The sequence below is a fragment of the Streptopelia decaocto genome (assembly GCF_964273445.1).
Source record: "Streptopelia decaocto genome assembly, chromosome: 1".
Classification (NCBI taxonomy): Eukaryota; Metazoa; Chordata; class Aves; order Columbiformes; family Columbidae; genus Streptopelia; species Streptopelia decaocto.
In genome coordinates, this window is record NC_138663.1 from 6,452,180 (window position 1) to 6,468,210 (window position 16,031).

Consider the following 16,031-nt stretch of genomic DNA (forward strand, 5'->3'; position numbering starts at 1 on the left):
CTTTCCATGGAAAGACTTTGAGCAGGGCTCCTTAGTGACAACTTTACAAACTCAGCTAGAAGGCACTGTGAAATTGGAAGGCAAGCAGTGTGAAATGAAGGGAAAGAAGCACTCTTGTTTAAATAAACAAGCAGGAAGAGCATGATTGGCCAATAGAACTCATTGCCTTGTTAGAAACAAGGGCTTTATTTGTTGAGTTTAAAACACTATCAAGCATTTTATATAGATGAAAACATACTCAATGGTGAGAATTCAAATACCTGTATTTTCAACAGACTCAACAAAATTAGCCTTTATGACTCAGGCCAATTCATTAATATGGAAGGAAGGAAGGGAGCAAAGGAAGGAGGTCAGGCTCTTTAGAGTTCCCATAATTCTAACATGGTCTTACACAGGGTGGATGAGGAATGGTTGTTTGCATGCTTGCCCATTCCACATTCTACAACATAAAAATAAACAGAATATTTCCCAACATTTATCTCTCATTGTCAAGAAGATGACCTGCACCTTCTCTTTCTCACCCTTCCCGCTACCAATATTTTTGTGTTTCATTCTAAAAGAGTTTGATGCACTGCTCCTCTATTTATAGCTCAAACAATTCAACTGCAAGCTGGGTGGTTTCACTGAAAGATAAGCAAACTTCTAACAAAACCCCACTGATTCGTAAACGACCAACTCTGCTGACACTGCAGGCTGCAGGGGGCCTAAACCACCCTGGGAAGTTGTCCATTTGCTGCACTACAGAGTAAGAACCCCTGTTGTTTCCTTGGCCAGGGAACAGCTGGTGGGGTTTTTTTGTTTGTTTTGGTTTTGTTTTGCTTTTTTTTTTCTTTTTTCTTTTCTTTATTTTCTTACAAAAAAAAAAATAAATCAATTTCTGTATGATTTGTAAAAGAATTAAGATTTAAGATTTTGTTGTTGTTTTAATGTAATATGTAAAACACCATAACTTCCATTGCATCTTTTATCTGACACACCTATTGATTTCAAATTGTTTTGGGGGAGATTGTTAGCATCTTTTCTCCTTTCAAAATATACTTGTGAATCTAATGGTTTATTCCCCCATGTTCAAGACTTTTGACCTTTAGCACTGGGATTTCTTGTCTTGATCTTGTTTCTTGTCGATGCCTCTCTCTCCCTGAATTAAAGCAAGTTTCTATTCCATTGGCACTTTTATTCCATACAAAAGGCTTGGTAAGACATGATTTTGTGTTCCATCTCCTTTCAAAACCAGTGGGCTTCTGGGTGACAGATAAAGTTGTTTGTCTAATATTTCAAAGGTAAAATACACTTTTGTCAAACACCACAGTTGCATTTTGTTTAGAGTTTTCTTTTATGGAAATGGCCCAATATTGATGAAATGTAACCTCTACATCCCTTAGAGAATCCAAGGAGGAGAGGAGATAACTACATACATATGCAGAATTTTTAAGACTACTCTGAAGGCAGATACGTGCATTATCCTGACTCTTCTTCACTCTCAAGAGTTGATTGTCTTCCTTTTTTAGACTTACATTAATTAATCACATTTGTTTCACCTGAAGATAAGATTGATTTACCCAGCAAAATCTTTTTACACCAGCTTTCTCCACCTGAGTTTCCTCCATTTTAGGGATAACTCAAGTTGCTGTAAGAGAAGAGCATCCTTCTTGAACACTTTGACAGAAGGAAAGAATAAAAAAGAAGAAAAAAAAAGGGGGGGATTTTACATATCAAGTTTCAGTAAGCATGTTCAGCCATGTTTAGCGTGGAGAATTATGTGGATATTCTCTAGCTGTCAGTGAGCTCAGCTAGATCAGCTACATAACCTGCCTCCTTCTTCCAGGCTATATCCACATGGTTAGTCATCTGGTCCTGAGAGCAACTTCTGGCCTTTGTCCAGTGTCACAAAGCCACATGGACCAAGATTTCAAGCCTTCCCACATCCAGAACCTTCTTAGTCCCGGTGTCATCTGGGGAAAATATAGGAGGTCTGTGGCCTTAAGGGTTATTGATTTGTTTGTGAAGGGTCTGGTATTTCTTGCTCCAAAAGATACCTATTGTTTCACATGTGTAGCTGCCTGGATACTATTTAAATTGACTTATTTTATAAACTGTAACTAGGGCTTATTTTTGGAGTAGGGATTATATTTTGAGCATCCTCAAAACTCCTGAAAAATCATGCTGGGGCTTATTTTCAGGGTTGATCTTATTTTGGGGGAAACAAGGTCATGAAACAACCATGTAACAGCACATCAGAGATGTATTTCTACAAAATGATCCAAGGCATATATGTCATATGCCTTGAATATGGCATGAGAGCTGAAGTAATACTGAAGGACTGTGCAGGGAGAAGATTTCCTACAGGAAATAATCTCTAGAAAGACCTGTCATCTGAATTACATCCCTATGCTACCTGGAAGAGAGGTAGCTGTTTCCCTCCAAAGGGGAAAACCCGACAGGAATGGATGGATGAAAAATAAATGAGAGACCAAGACCAGAGACCAATGTGGGCTTCAGTTTGTGCTACCAACCTCTGCATCCTTTTCATTTTGTGATCTCCTGTTGAAGAGTTTTATAGGAAAAAGATATTTGAAAAACCAAAGGTGAAGAGGAGGCCAGACTGGAACAGAGTATTTTTAGTGGATTTTTGGTGTACTACTTGTTAATGAAGATATATCACAGAAAAAAGTGTGATTTTTACACTTCCTTTGACTGAGTGGGAGAACTGCTGAAATCCATCTCTGGACATAGACATACTACACTTGACTTCATTTAGCAGAATTTTTCTAAAAAGGAAAGGAACTGGTAAAAGGAATTTTAACTAGATTTTTTTTTCTTTTCCATTTTTTTTTACAAATTCTGAAATGTGTGTTTTGTTAAAAATAACTAAAAATAATAAGACATTTGAATTTAAAAAATCTCTATTTAATTCAAAATAAAATAATTTTATAATATTTTCCTTGTTATGAAAATAAAAATACAATAATAATAACAACAATAAAAGCCCAATTTTTAAAAAATCTGCTGGATAAAACTGTCATTTATACTTTAAATTTTTGGCCAAGTTATCAGTTCTCCTAGTCTACATCTTTTCCTAAATTTGACTCCAAATTATCTCAGCTGGTTTGTTTTACATTCCTTTGAAACCATAAATTTGTTTTAAAAAGCCGAAAATAACAGAAGAGATGGAAAGGGGGGAATTGTCTTTAAATACCTAGGTTTCATATTCAACATCCCACTGTGTGCATGACAAAACCACAGCAACTAGCAATGTCAAAGATACTAAATCATCCAGTCTTTCTTAAAATGCAGAATTCTATTTGCTTTGATATCAAATCAAAAGAAACTGAAATGAAACTGCATGTAAAAAATTAAGGCAAATGGTCTTGGCCTTAGAATACAAGTTACTTTACTATTTTAGATTTCATGTCTCTAAGGGAGGATTTTCTGAAAATACAAATGGGAGATGGGTGCCTGAGTTGATGGAAATCGGACACCTGACTCCCATTTGTCCCTTTGAAAATCTTCCTTTCATAAATCATTGTGGAGTTCCTATAGTATGATAGAACATAGAAAGGGAGAGAGAGCTTAGAAGTAATGCTTGAAGTTCTCCAAGGACTATAAGGATACCCTTTCTACTTTCTTGCCTTTGAAACCAATATTCTTGGTTAAGTCACTATATTTAAATATAGCTGTTCTTTTGCAAAGAAATATGGTTTGCAAATTATGATAACCAGCTTTCCTGCTGGTGGTCATTCAAAATTCTGATGTATGATCTTTTAAAAAAACTGCACTATTGTTTGCACCCATCTTTTACTAATCCTCTGAAATAGTGAATCACCAAAAAACGCTGGGAGATGAAAGTGTTCTGTAGCTCATTGGCAAGTGATTGCTGTGATTATTGCAACACTTCAAAGTTACTTTTGTGGTTTGCTTTTTTTTTTTTCCTTCTTTTTTTTTTTTTCCTGTTTTGAGGCTTTCTGACCAGTCATTATGCTATTCTACCAAGAATGTACAGAAAATCAATGATCTGAAAAGTTCAACACATCATAATATTACTTAACTTGGAAACAGTGTGCTATATGGTATCACACATGGTCTAATCCTACCTGAGATTTTTTCCTTGTTGTAACAATCTTCTTAGTGCTTTATAGACCTGATACAGAGTAACTCTTTCTTCAAAGTAAAATAATTTCCGTAAAGTATAGGATAAAAACAAGAGATATTCTGATTTCACATCACTATTTTTCTCATCACATGGAAACCCCAGAGAAATGCCATTCTTTCTTAACTGTGAGACTGTTTTGAAGTTTTGCTTGTCTCCCCCAGGATAAAGTTTTCAAGGTCTCAAAACCAGACTGGAATTCATTCAGAAAAACAGGCAGTTGTTTAGGGAAATGAGAGATATTATGGCGGAATAGGAGATTCAGTTTGAGGAAGACAAAACATTTTTAAGTTCATAAAATAACATCTGACAGATATATTGCTTTTTATATCAATCAGCTCGGAGAGCTTACACGTTACAGTTCTTTAAGAGTTATTCAATTAAATATTATTCAAATACTAAGATATTCTTAATAGATCCTGGAATACCATTAAAAATCTTGAAGACTGAAAAAAAATGCTAATATGATAATCAAAAAGGATGCATGGAATCATCTGGCAAGCTTCAGGGTTGCCAGAGTGACACAAAGTTATGGAAAATATGTAGAAAAAAAGAGGAATTAAGTTGATGGAAATGCAAATAATGAAATATCAGCCAATACTAATTAATGCAAAAAATATCTTTTACAAATTTGAATGTCATCTTTGATGAGATTATGAGTTTGCAGGAATAATTAAAAGATGAAACATACTATTTTTCATATGCAAAATAGGTATTACAATGACTAAAATGACCTCACATGGAGATTTACAACACCTGCCTAATATGAAACTTCAGATGGGCTTAGGCAGTGTGTAAATACTTGGTCCAAGAGAGTTGTGTAAGCATGTCATTGAAGGCTGCAGGTGGGACCTCTAAGTCGGTCTAACAGCTTTATGTTGCCAAAGGAGGGAGCGTTGATCCTCCCTCCCCTCTCTTCTCCTCCTCTTTCCCACCTTCTTCTGTTTCAAACCTTTTCTTTCTGTTTCCTGAGGGTCTTATCTGACCCTTTGGTGAGCTAATTCAACTCTACTTGAATTTATTAATCCTTTTGCTGGGCTAATTTTCTTTTGCTTTAATGGGTAGAACTGACTCATCGAGAACTCAAACAAAGGTCAGAGCCTGCATATGGAAAGCATCTGGAGTGTGTGGCCAGGAGCCTGCTAGGGGAGGTGGAAAGACCAGAAAAGTCAGGATGCCTTCTTCTGGCAAGAGAAAGCTGCTGAGTCAGCCCTGGCCAGGCCAATTTGGAGCACAAAGTTCTTTTGGTGCATGAACTGAAGCATCTCCAAAGAAGAACCTTAGCTGAAGTAGACTTGATGCACCAACTGAGATGTCTCCAAAGCAGTACTTCGTTTTGACCAGGTCAGTTTTCCATCATGATTGAGAGAAAGAAAAGAGTGGTCTAAAAATCTATGCTTTATTTTAAAAAATAAAATAATTTTTCAGAGGCGAGAAAGGAAGGTGCTGGTTTATGATCCCACAGTCTTGAATAACAGGCTGAGTAGTTCTTTTGCACTCAGGTACTTAAGCTCTGACAAAGTACATAATGGGTATTCAAGTGGGCATATAAATACCCATACACTTATTCTTTTGAAAAGTACCAAGTAACACTGTAATAAAAGAACAGTTTCATGGAAAATCAGTTAAACAACAATGATTAAACTGGACATCAGAAAAAATACTTACAAGAAACATTGCACTCTATGAAAGTATTTCTAGTAGGATTCTACAGGAATCTATATAAAGGTTGAGAAAATTCAGTGTTTCCATAGTGATGTAGAAGTAAACATGATACAGCTGCCAAAATAGGGATAATTATTGGCAGAATGATAAATAACGATAGTGATAAGGAAATTCTGCAGAACAAACTGACAAGCAAGGCTTGTTCAGAGGAAAACACCTACAGGTATTTGCATCTGTATAGCCAGTTGCACACGTAAAACCGAGGAACATTACAGCATTGGTGTTTGCATCCTGGTAAACCACTAGCCCTAAAATTATAGAGCATTGTAGTGTAACAGGAGCTCAATAGACAAGTTCTAGTAAGTTATTGGGCCAGAAGGACAACTCTAAATCTTTGAGGAGCAGTGAAAGATTGATACTTTTGTTTATATGGTATTAGTAGCCAAATAATCTTGCTTGGTTTTATTTGCTTTACTATTTTTTTTTAACAACAACAACAACAACAAAAGATAACAGTTAGACAACGTACAGGTAAAGACATAAATATCAAAATGTTTCTTTTGTCTAATTCCACACATATATGCGTTCTGTAAAAGTTTGCTTACCTTGAGAAAAAGGTTATGGCTGCAAGACACATAGGAAAACTACTCTCACCAAGAAAACATTACTTTCTTTCCAAATGAAGGTATTTTCTTCCAGAGGTAAGATAGTTTTGTTCTACTTGTTTTGTTTTGTTTTGTTTTGCTTTCCCTAGGACAACTTCCCAGGTTAATTTTTGCACAACTGTCCTATCTCGATTAACTCCATGATCTTCCCTTGGAGCAACTCCACATGCACAGCCACATCTCAAAGGAAGGTTGAGAGGTGACTTGATAAGTGCCTCCAGGAGCAAAAAATCAGAGGTTTTAAATGACTAATCTAGCAGAGAAAGCTGTAACAGAGTGCTGTCAAACCAAGCCAAATTCAAACTGGAATGCAGGTACCTGCTGTAAACAGTGAAAAGGATTAATCACTGGAACAAATAACCAATGGAAGTCTTGGTTCCTCTGTCTCTTCATGTCTTCATGTCAAACATAGATGTCTTTGTGTTAGTCAAACAACTGCAATTTGGTTCAATTCAGACAAAATTAAATGGCTTCTGACATACCGAGGGTCAGAGTGCAGGAGCTGAAGGTTTTATCTGCCTCCATTTGCATGGCTGGCTGAGCAAAAAATAATATTAAAGAATAATTACATGGGTAATTTTAACATTATTTTTTTAGCATCTATTATTCCAGAGCTGATTAAATATTAATGTAAAATCCAGATTTTTTTTTTTTTTTTTGAAGGTCCACTCAGTGAAATTTATTTTCTCCAGTGAAGCTAATGAAGATATGGGGGTCTCAGCATTTTACAGGATGGAATGAGTTTTTCTTTATGCTCTTTATGATGCATGTGGTACATAAGTAAATGTCAACTTCAATCATTTTTCTAATATAAATACATTATTAGCACCTGCTCTCACAAAATCAGTAAGAAAACTAATATTTGTATTCTCTGAGATTATAATCCAGTTTAAGAATAGAAAATTATTTAAAGATAATCCAGATGTGTGGCTGGTCGACTAATTCTTATGAGAATTTCCTTAAACTTTTTTGCAAATGGCATGAAAGAATAATAAATAATAAATTAGAGAACAGCAAATATATATCTGTTCAAACATTCATGCTTGACACTTTCAGGATTCATAAGCATTTTTGCAAAACTTCTGTCCCACTGAACACTCAAATAACATGACTCCTCTAGAAGCACTGCATTGTTTAACTGCATTTTATTATGAAAATGTTCTTGACTAAGTATTTGGGGTTTTTTTAACTGAAGCAGCTCTAATGGAAAGAATGTAAAGCAAGATCTTAATTAAAACATGATGGTAAGATCAAATGGTTTTAATTAGAGTAGGGTAGTATACCATGTGTAAGGGAAACACTTTGCAATGTGGTTAGCTTGATCTAGATGTCTCTCAGCTTGAACCTTGAGACTTTTTGTCTAAAAGTAACCCAAATCTTGATGAAATTTTGTAAGATTCTAACATTCTCTGAAAAATGTTAGTCTGAGTTATTTAAGGTTGCAGTAGCCCATGTGAGTGCATCAGTGTACGTAACATAGTGCTTAAATGTGATTTTCAGAAGTTTCTTTAGAGTTAGTCAATTAAATGTTCCTTTTTCAGAATTCCAGTAAAGCAACAGTTTTTGTGAAAATGTCTTTTTGCTGCTTCAGTTAAGCTGTAGATCTCATATTCAAAAACACAAGGAATCATTACTTATACAGATATTTCCAAGAACTCATGGAGACAGAATCACAGAATGGTTGGGGTTGGAAGGGACCTCTGGAGATCATCCAGTCCAACCCACCTGCTAAAGCAGGGTCACCGAAAGCAGATCAAACAGAAACGCATCCAGGCAAGTTTCTCTCCAGAGAATGGGACTCCACAACCTCTCTGGGCAGCCTGTTCCAGGGCTCTGGCACCTCAAAGTAAGGAAGTTTCTCCTCATATTCGGATGGAAGCTCCTGTGCTTCAGTCTGTGCCTGTTGACCCTCATCCTGTCATTGAGCACAACTGAAAAGAGTCTGGTCACATCCTGTTGACACCCACCCTTGATGTATATGTAAGGTCCCCTCTCAGCTTCTCTTCTCCAGGCTGAATGGACTCAGCTCTCTCGTTTTTTCCTCATAAGAAAGATACTCCAAAGTCCTGATCATCTTCGTAGCCGCTGCTGGACTCCCTCCAGTAATTTCTTGTCCTTGTTAAACTGGGGAGCCCAAAACTGGACACAGTAGTCCAGATGCAGTCTCATGTTTGGTTAGTTGTTTGGTTCCTTTCTTTTTTTTTTTTTTTTTGGTACATACTGAAGCCATTTAAAAAAAGATGGATAATTTGATCCTGAAACTTTTTAATTATAATGTGTAATTGAAACACTTACCTTTCAATTAAAACAAAGCAGCCTAAAACCATAGGGTGTTAGAAGCTTATAAGCAGGGTATAATTTATTGCCATTTTGATGATCTGTAAGAGTTCAAGTTAAAACAATTATAAATAGCTCATTTGAAAATGAATATAAGTGAAATTAACTAAATTGATACCAGTTTCTTTTTGTCATCTGAAAATAAATGCATAAATGGCAAGAAAATGCTAATTGACCTTAACCTTTCCTGTGATATGTCTCCTCAGTAATGTAGTAATACTTAGCACTTACATACTATAGTACCTCTTATCTAAAGATCTCAAAGAGCTTTACAAAAATTAATTACATCTCACAGCACTTCTTTGACGTAGGCATATGAAGTATTAAATAGATGATTAAACAAAAAATTAGAGACTAAAGCCACAATTTTCAAAATAAGATGCCTCATGTTAGGAATGATATCCTAAATCTGCTTATTGTTGTACCTTATTTTTATTAAAACCACACTTCTGATTGATCCTAGGGCTCTAATGACTCATAAGCACAGAGCTTTTGACTCAGAGGGTCTTTGATGCAATAACTTGATTACTTTGGCCTTCATAATGCCAAACAAATATAATGCCCAGCCTGTATTTATGCAGAGATTCCTCCTTGGTGGAGTAGTGGAATGAGGCATCATCTCATCACAAACACCTCCTGATTCTTCTAGCCCTCAACACAGAGAATGTAGCTTAGATTGGTGGCACAGCTCTGAAGCGTCACCATCCAAGACACTGGGATGAACTGACTTCTGGAGGTGCCTCTCTCCATTCACAGTAGCAATAACCAAGAAATTAGCTAACAGAGATGTCTAAATTTAGGCAGCCAATATCAGATAAGATGAATTTCACCCTAATCAGGGAAAATACTATTTTTATGGACCTTGTTAGCATAGTAATGCTATGATTCCAGTATTAAAAATTACAATGAATATGTAATACTAACACGTACCTTTTAACAAAGCACTTTGAATCACATATTTCTTTGTCACTTTGAAACTAAAAACATAAAGGCGGAATAAACTTTATAATTACTATCTTACATTGTTGTTAATGTATGTTGCAATCTGGATAACCATAAAAACTTTCTGCCTGAAAAAGGCTTATACTCACAAAGCTTGGAAATGCAAACTGCTGTCAAGCGAACTGTAACTACATATTTGCAAGGCTGAAAGTGATGGTGAGTGTATTTATTGCACCTTACTTCCAAGATTTCCTGCCTGAGGAAGCAGTTTATTGTCAATTCAAATAGAGGTACCTGTACAGGATGGACGCTCTGTCTTACATGTAAGTCATCCATGATGAATTTGAGGAGGAAGACTTATTCTCGACAAGCGTTCCCCCTTGGAATTAATTAGGATTATAAGCAGAGGTGACAATTTGTGTTAGCACAGATCTCAGAAGTCTACCAAAAATCTCCTAGTATAGACTGGACAGCCATCAGTACCCCCACAACCAAAAGGAGACAGGCAGTTATTTACTTTCAGCATCTCAGTCCCCAGGCGTCTTCTCATGTGACGTAAGAAAATTTTGAATTCTTAGTTTTAAGTGCCCTGTGTTGGCCATCTCCAAAACTGAAAACACAGAACCTTCGAGGGCAAACAAAAAAACAAACAAGAACAAAACAAAACATTAAAACAAAACAAAACAAACAAACAAACAAACACCACAAAACAAAACAAACACAAATTAGAAGTTTTTAAACTTGCATGCCTACCTTATTTTTACAGGTGTCACTATCTGTAGATTCATGGTGTTACAATCCATGGAAGATCACTAGTTTATATACTTTTATCTTCTATATCTCCACTACCTGCCTCTCTTGCTGGTTTTGTTTTTATTTTTTCCTCTCTACTTTAATCTTGAACGAAATCCACCCAGGCTAATGCAAAAGCAGAAGATTCATATTTGGAAACAACCAACCAAAAATATAATCAGTTGGTGTTTGGTCTCATAAGCACATTACAGGACTGGGCCACCTTTATTTGTGTCATATAGTGCATCAGCAAGAGATGACAACTCATAAGAACATGACCCAGCTGCCCTTGCAACTAATGGAGCTATCTTTATTTTGTTTGATGGCCTCTAGAACTACTGTGTAACCTTGATGCATAAAATAAAAAAAAAAAAAAGTGAAGCTATCAAATTTTAAAGTTTCATGTATTTGTGAGTAAAGATCACTGAAGTAAAAATCATTTCAAAGAATCAAATTTATTTCTAGGTATTTTATTTTAATAACAAAAGACAAGTTCAGAAGACACATCTTGTGTTATTATCACTGTGAAATCCTTGAACTGGAGTATTCATGGCAGAATATAACTGTTTAGAGCTATTGAGCGTAACTCATAGACTCATAGCATCACAGAATGGTTTGTGTCGGAAGGAACCTTAAAGATCACCTATCTCTAACCACTGTGTCACAGGCAGGGACACCTTCCCTTCCACTAGACCAGGTTGCCCAAAACCGTGGAGTGGGGCTTTTGGGCAACTTCCAAGCATCCACAGCTTCTCTGGGCAGCCTGTTCCAGTGCCTCAGCACTCTCATGGTGAAGAATTTCTTACTTGTATCTAATCTTAATCTACGCTCTCTCAGTCTAAAGCCATTACCCTTTGTCTTGTCACTACATGCTCTTGTAAAAAGTCCTTCTCCAGCTTTCTTGTAGGCCACTTTAGGTGCTGGAAGGCTGCTATAAGGTCTCCCTGGAGCATTCTCCAGACTGAAAAACCCTAAATCTCTCAGCTTGTCCTCATAGAAGAGGTGTTTCAGCCAGCAATTCTGGTGATAGCTTACATTTTTATAGCTCCAGGGGCCAGTGGTGGATGACGTGTATTTGGCATCAAAAAAGACAATATTAAGTTTTGATGTCAATCTTTGTCGTTTTTGTTATTAAATAATATATTTCTGTTTAGCATCTAGGAAGCAGATGTTTTTTCTAGGTGTCTCCAGGTACACAGACGTGATGAATACTTTCCACATTATACATTTACACAACTGACATCTTTTCTAAAATGGCAAGTTAAGTATTTCCTTATGAGCTTGGAAGCTTTCCCTGAAATAGATAAAAATAATAGAGAGCCAAATCAGGTATAGTCTCCTTTCCTTAGATTAATTTGTCTTTTCTTGTTCTAGTGCCAATAAAGTTTGTCTGGATCAGCAAATTGTGGAATTAAACCATTTCATTGTCTATCAGTGCTCATAGAAGAGTGCTTTTAAAGTTAGCCAGACCCCTCAGAAGGAAGCAAGCTTATACACCACGAAAGAACACCCTAAGTGCACCCAAAAGATGATTCACAATTGAACTTTGCACCCCCTTTGAAAAAAAAACCTTATGCAATGTCACCAGCTGTATGGATGCCAATTAATAATTGGGAAGACAGCTGCTGGTTCAGTTATTTATAAAGGTTTATTTATCATTATGACCATTGATACAGTCAAAACCCTAGATGTAGATTATGCTTTCATCTACATTTTACATTGTCCGTCCTGTTATTTTACAAAGAATTCCTGTATAATTTTCTGTACTGAAACAATGTAGGATATGTATCTGAGTATTTAAAATTCAGAAAATGCTGCAGACAAGTCAAACTTTGCCCTCTTGCAAATGAGTGCTGTGATTCCAGGATAAACTCTCTTCTATCCACTGCTGGCAAACTACACAAAGTCTTCTTCTCCAGCACCCCACTGTAGCAGCAGCCGCTTTCGCTTGGCAGGGAGAAGTATTTCGGGTTGACTCCAAAGTATGCACCACTCATCTCTTTTTCCTCCTTGTGTGGGCCTGATTAGCACAGCAGCAGAGTGGTTTGGAAACCACATCTGTTACCTAATGATACTGCCTGCTGACACATTCATATATCTTTCAGGGAGTCTTTTCTACCTCTGTTCACAGCCCCTTCCAGTTCCTTTCTGGTCCCATTCACGTTGAGTTCTGCATCCCTGTGTGAGTCTCGCTGTGGCTTGGATCCTAATTCTCATTTCACTGCCTCTCTGTGTGCGTTGCACTTACTGGAGATTTACTTCGCCTGAACTGACTGTCTCTAGTTTTCAATGGGAAGGAGCTAATTGTAGGGGATTTTTAGCACAGCTCAGATAAGGAACTTTTTTCTTCCTCCTACCTAGCACAGCAGTTTGCTGCTTGTACAGGACCAATGCTCAGCTGACAGAAATAACCCTGTTGACATCGGTGTAGCTCAGCAGACTTATATCAGCTAAGGAGATGGCTTTCCAGGGTATGCTGAAGGCCTATCTTCTCACACAGGCTTTTACTTCTCAGATCATCAGAAAGGCACTGGACTTAACCTTCACTGTTGACTTGACCTTTAAAGCCCAGTCCCAAGTGCCATTCCTTCCCACCTGAAATGAAGAATCTGTTCAAGCTCCTTCAACCTGGGAAGGTTTGGCAGGACACGTCCCTTGATGCCTGAGCTCTGGCACACACTCCAGGCTGGGGATAACTGAGGCATCTGCAGCTCATCCATGTCCAAAGGCAACCAGGGAGAGGGATTTGACTTGAAGAACAGTTTATAAGATTGGATTTTTTTTTTTCCTCTTTTTGTTGCCGTTAAGAGTTTGTTGTGGCTAGATTTATTTACAGAACTGTGTGTGTCTCTTAAGCAGTTGTAAAGACACCTGTAGCTCAGGGGAAGGCTACAAATATGAACACTCATTTTTGATTGCTCCATCTTAATTGCCCAGTCCTGGAGCAATTTTGTGATAATAAATATTTTCACTTAGTAAATCAAGCTGGACACACAAAGGTGAGATACACCTCACAGTAACCAACAACACTAATAATTTTTATATAGCTTACCTGGTGCCATTTTTTAAATCTACTTTATATATCATAACTGATGACCTCATATCTTGTAACTTGTTTAATGTGTCCCTTCTGATTGTTCTAGTGCTCAGACATTGAGTGATGCTTGAAATCAAATGAATAGAGCCTCATTCTGTGCACTGCTTGCTAGGTTGTCCTTGCAGTAATACAAAAATAACAATAAACTGCATCACTGAAAACAATCTCTTATGGTTTTCAGTGACCCTGTCAAATAATCCCATTCATAAATCTATTAAACTCTGTCTTCAAACCAGTTATGTTTCTTATTCTATCTCTTCTTTATTATATACTGAACCAGACTCCTCTGACAGTTACAACTTTGCATCCCTTTCTAGTTTAAATGTATTTATTTTTATATTATGTTCACACATCGTTTGTAACATCCAATATTGTCAAGTAATAGCAACATGCATCTTTTGACCTGCATCATAAAGTTCATAATTAAAGAGACACAAATCACATTCTGTAGCAAGGTTGTCTTGCTGTGCACCTTTAGAGCATGCAAAGAAATGTCTAATTCTTTAGGCAGCATGATAGATGAAGAGTCTTAATTCATATCAATTGCAGAGAGAAATTTGTAAAAGTATATGGCACTGAACATGATTATGAATGCAAGAAAAAACATAGAATCATAGAATGCCTTGAGTTGGAAGGGACTCAAAAGGATCACAGAGTCCAGCTTTTGTCCTTGCATATGACAACCCCAAAATTCACACCATATGTCTGAGGGTGTTGTCCAGTCTCTTGAACACTGTCAGGCTTGGGGCCATGACACCTCCCTGGGGAGCCTGTTCCAGTGTCCAGCATCCTCTGAGTGAAGATATCCAACATAAATCTCCCCTGCACTCCTTCCTGCCATCCTCTTGGGTTCTGTCATTGGTCACCAGAGAGAAGAGCTCAGCACCTGCCTCTCCTCCTTTTGCCCTTGTGAGGAAGCTGGAGCTGCCATGAGGTCTCCCCTCAGTCTTCTCCAGGCTGAAAAAAACAAGTGACTTTAGCCACACCTCATACAGCTTCCCCTCCAAACACTTCACAAACTTTGTGGCCCTCCTCTGAACACTCTCCAGTATCTTTATATCCTTTTTATCCTGTGGCACCCGGAAAGGCACACTGTGCTCCAGGTGAGGCCACACCAGTGCAGAGCAGAGCAGGACAATCACCTCCCTCACCTGGCTGGCAATGCTGTGCTTGATGCACCCAAGACATGGTTGGCTCTTTTGGCTTCCAAGGCACACTGTTGGCTGATTTCTGTTTTTAAATAGTGTCACAGTATCACAGTATGTTTGGGACTGGAAGGGACCTCAGAAGATCATCTAGTCCAATCCACCTGTCAGAGCAGGAATACCCAGATGAGGTTACACAGGAACATGTCCAGGTGGGTTTTGAATGTCTCCAGGGCAGGAGACTCCACAACCCCCCTGGGCAGCCTGTTCCAGTGCTCCGTCACCCCCACTGAGAAGAAGTTTCTTCTCAAATTTAAGTGGAACCTCTTGTGTTCCAGCTTGATCCCATTACCCCTTGTCCTACCATTGTTTGCCAACGAGAAGAGCCTGGCTCCATCCTCATGACACTCACCTTTTATATACTTATAGGCATTAATAAGGTCCCCCCTTAGCCTCCTCTTCTCCAAACTAAAGAGATCCAGCTCCCTCAGCCTTTCTTCATAAGGGAGATGCTCCACTCCCTTAATCACCTTTGTTGCCCTACGCTGGACTCTCTCCAGCAGTTCCCTGTCCTTCTGGAACTGAGGGGCCCAGAACTGGACACAATACTTCAGATGGGGTCTCACCAGGGCAGAGTAGAGGGGAAGGAGAACCTCTCTCGATCTACTAACCACCCCCCTTCTAATACACCCCACGTACCATTGGCCTTCCTGGCCACAAGGGCACAGTGCTGGCTCATGGTCATCCTGCTGTCCACCAGGACCCCCAGGTCCCTTTCCCCTACACTGCTTTCTAATAGGTCATTCTCCAGCCTATACTGGAACCTGGGGTTGTTCCTGCCCAGATGCAGGACTCTACACTTTCCCTTGTTAAATTTCATCAGGTTATTTTGTTTCCCATATTGCCAGCTCAAATATCAGCAAAGAAGCATGAACAGGTTCCTGAATTCTAGACAAGACTTACACCTAAACCCCCTTTGGGCTTTCTGAAGCATGTTTAAACTGTAGTCAGGTAAAATTTCCTACTCATCCATGAAATGCTGAAGTTTAAACAGTACGATTTAGCTGCAACCAGCTGTTTCAATTAATTTTCTTACATGTTTCTTGCCTTGAAAGCTTTCTTCTTTCTCTTTAAGTAGCTCTGTCAAAGACCGCAGTTGTTTTATTTTTGCTGCAGCCCTGTTATGCTTTCAGTAATAACAAGAGGTGAATTAAATAAATCTACAAAACATAGTGTATATG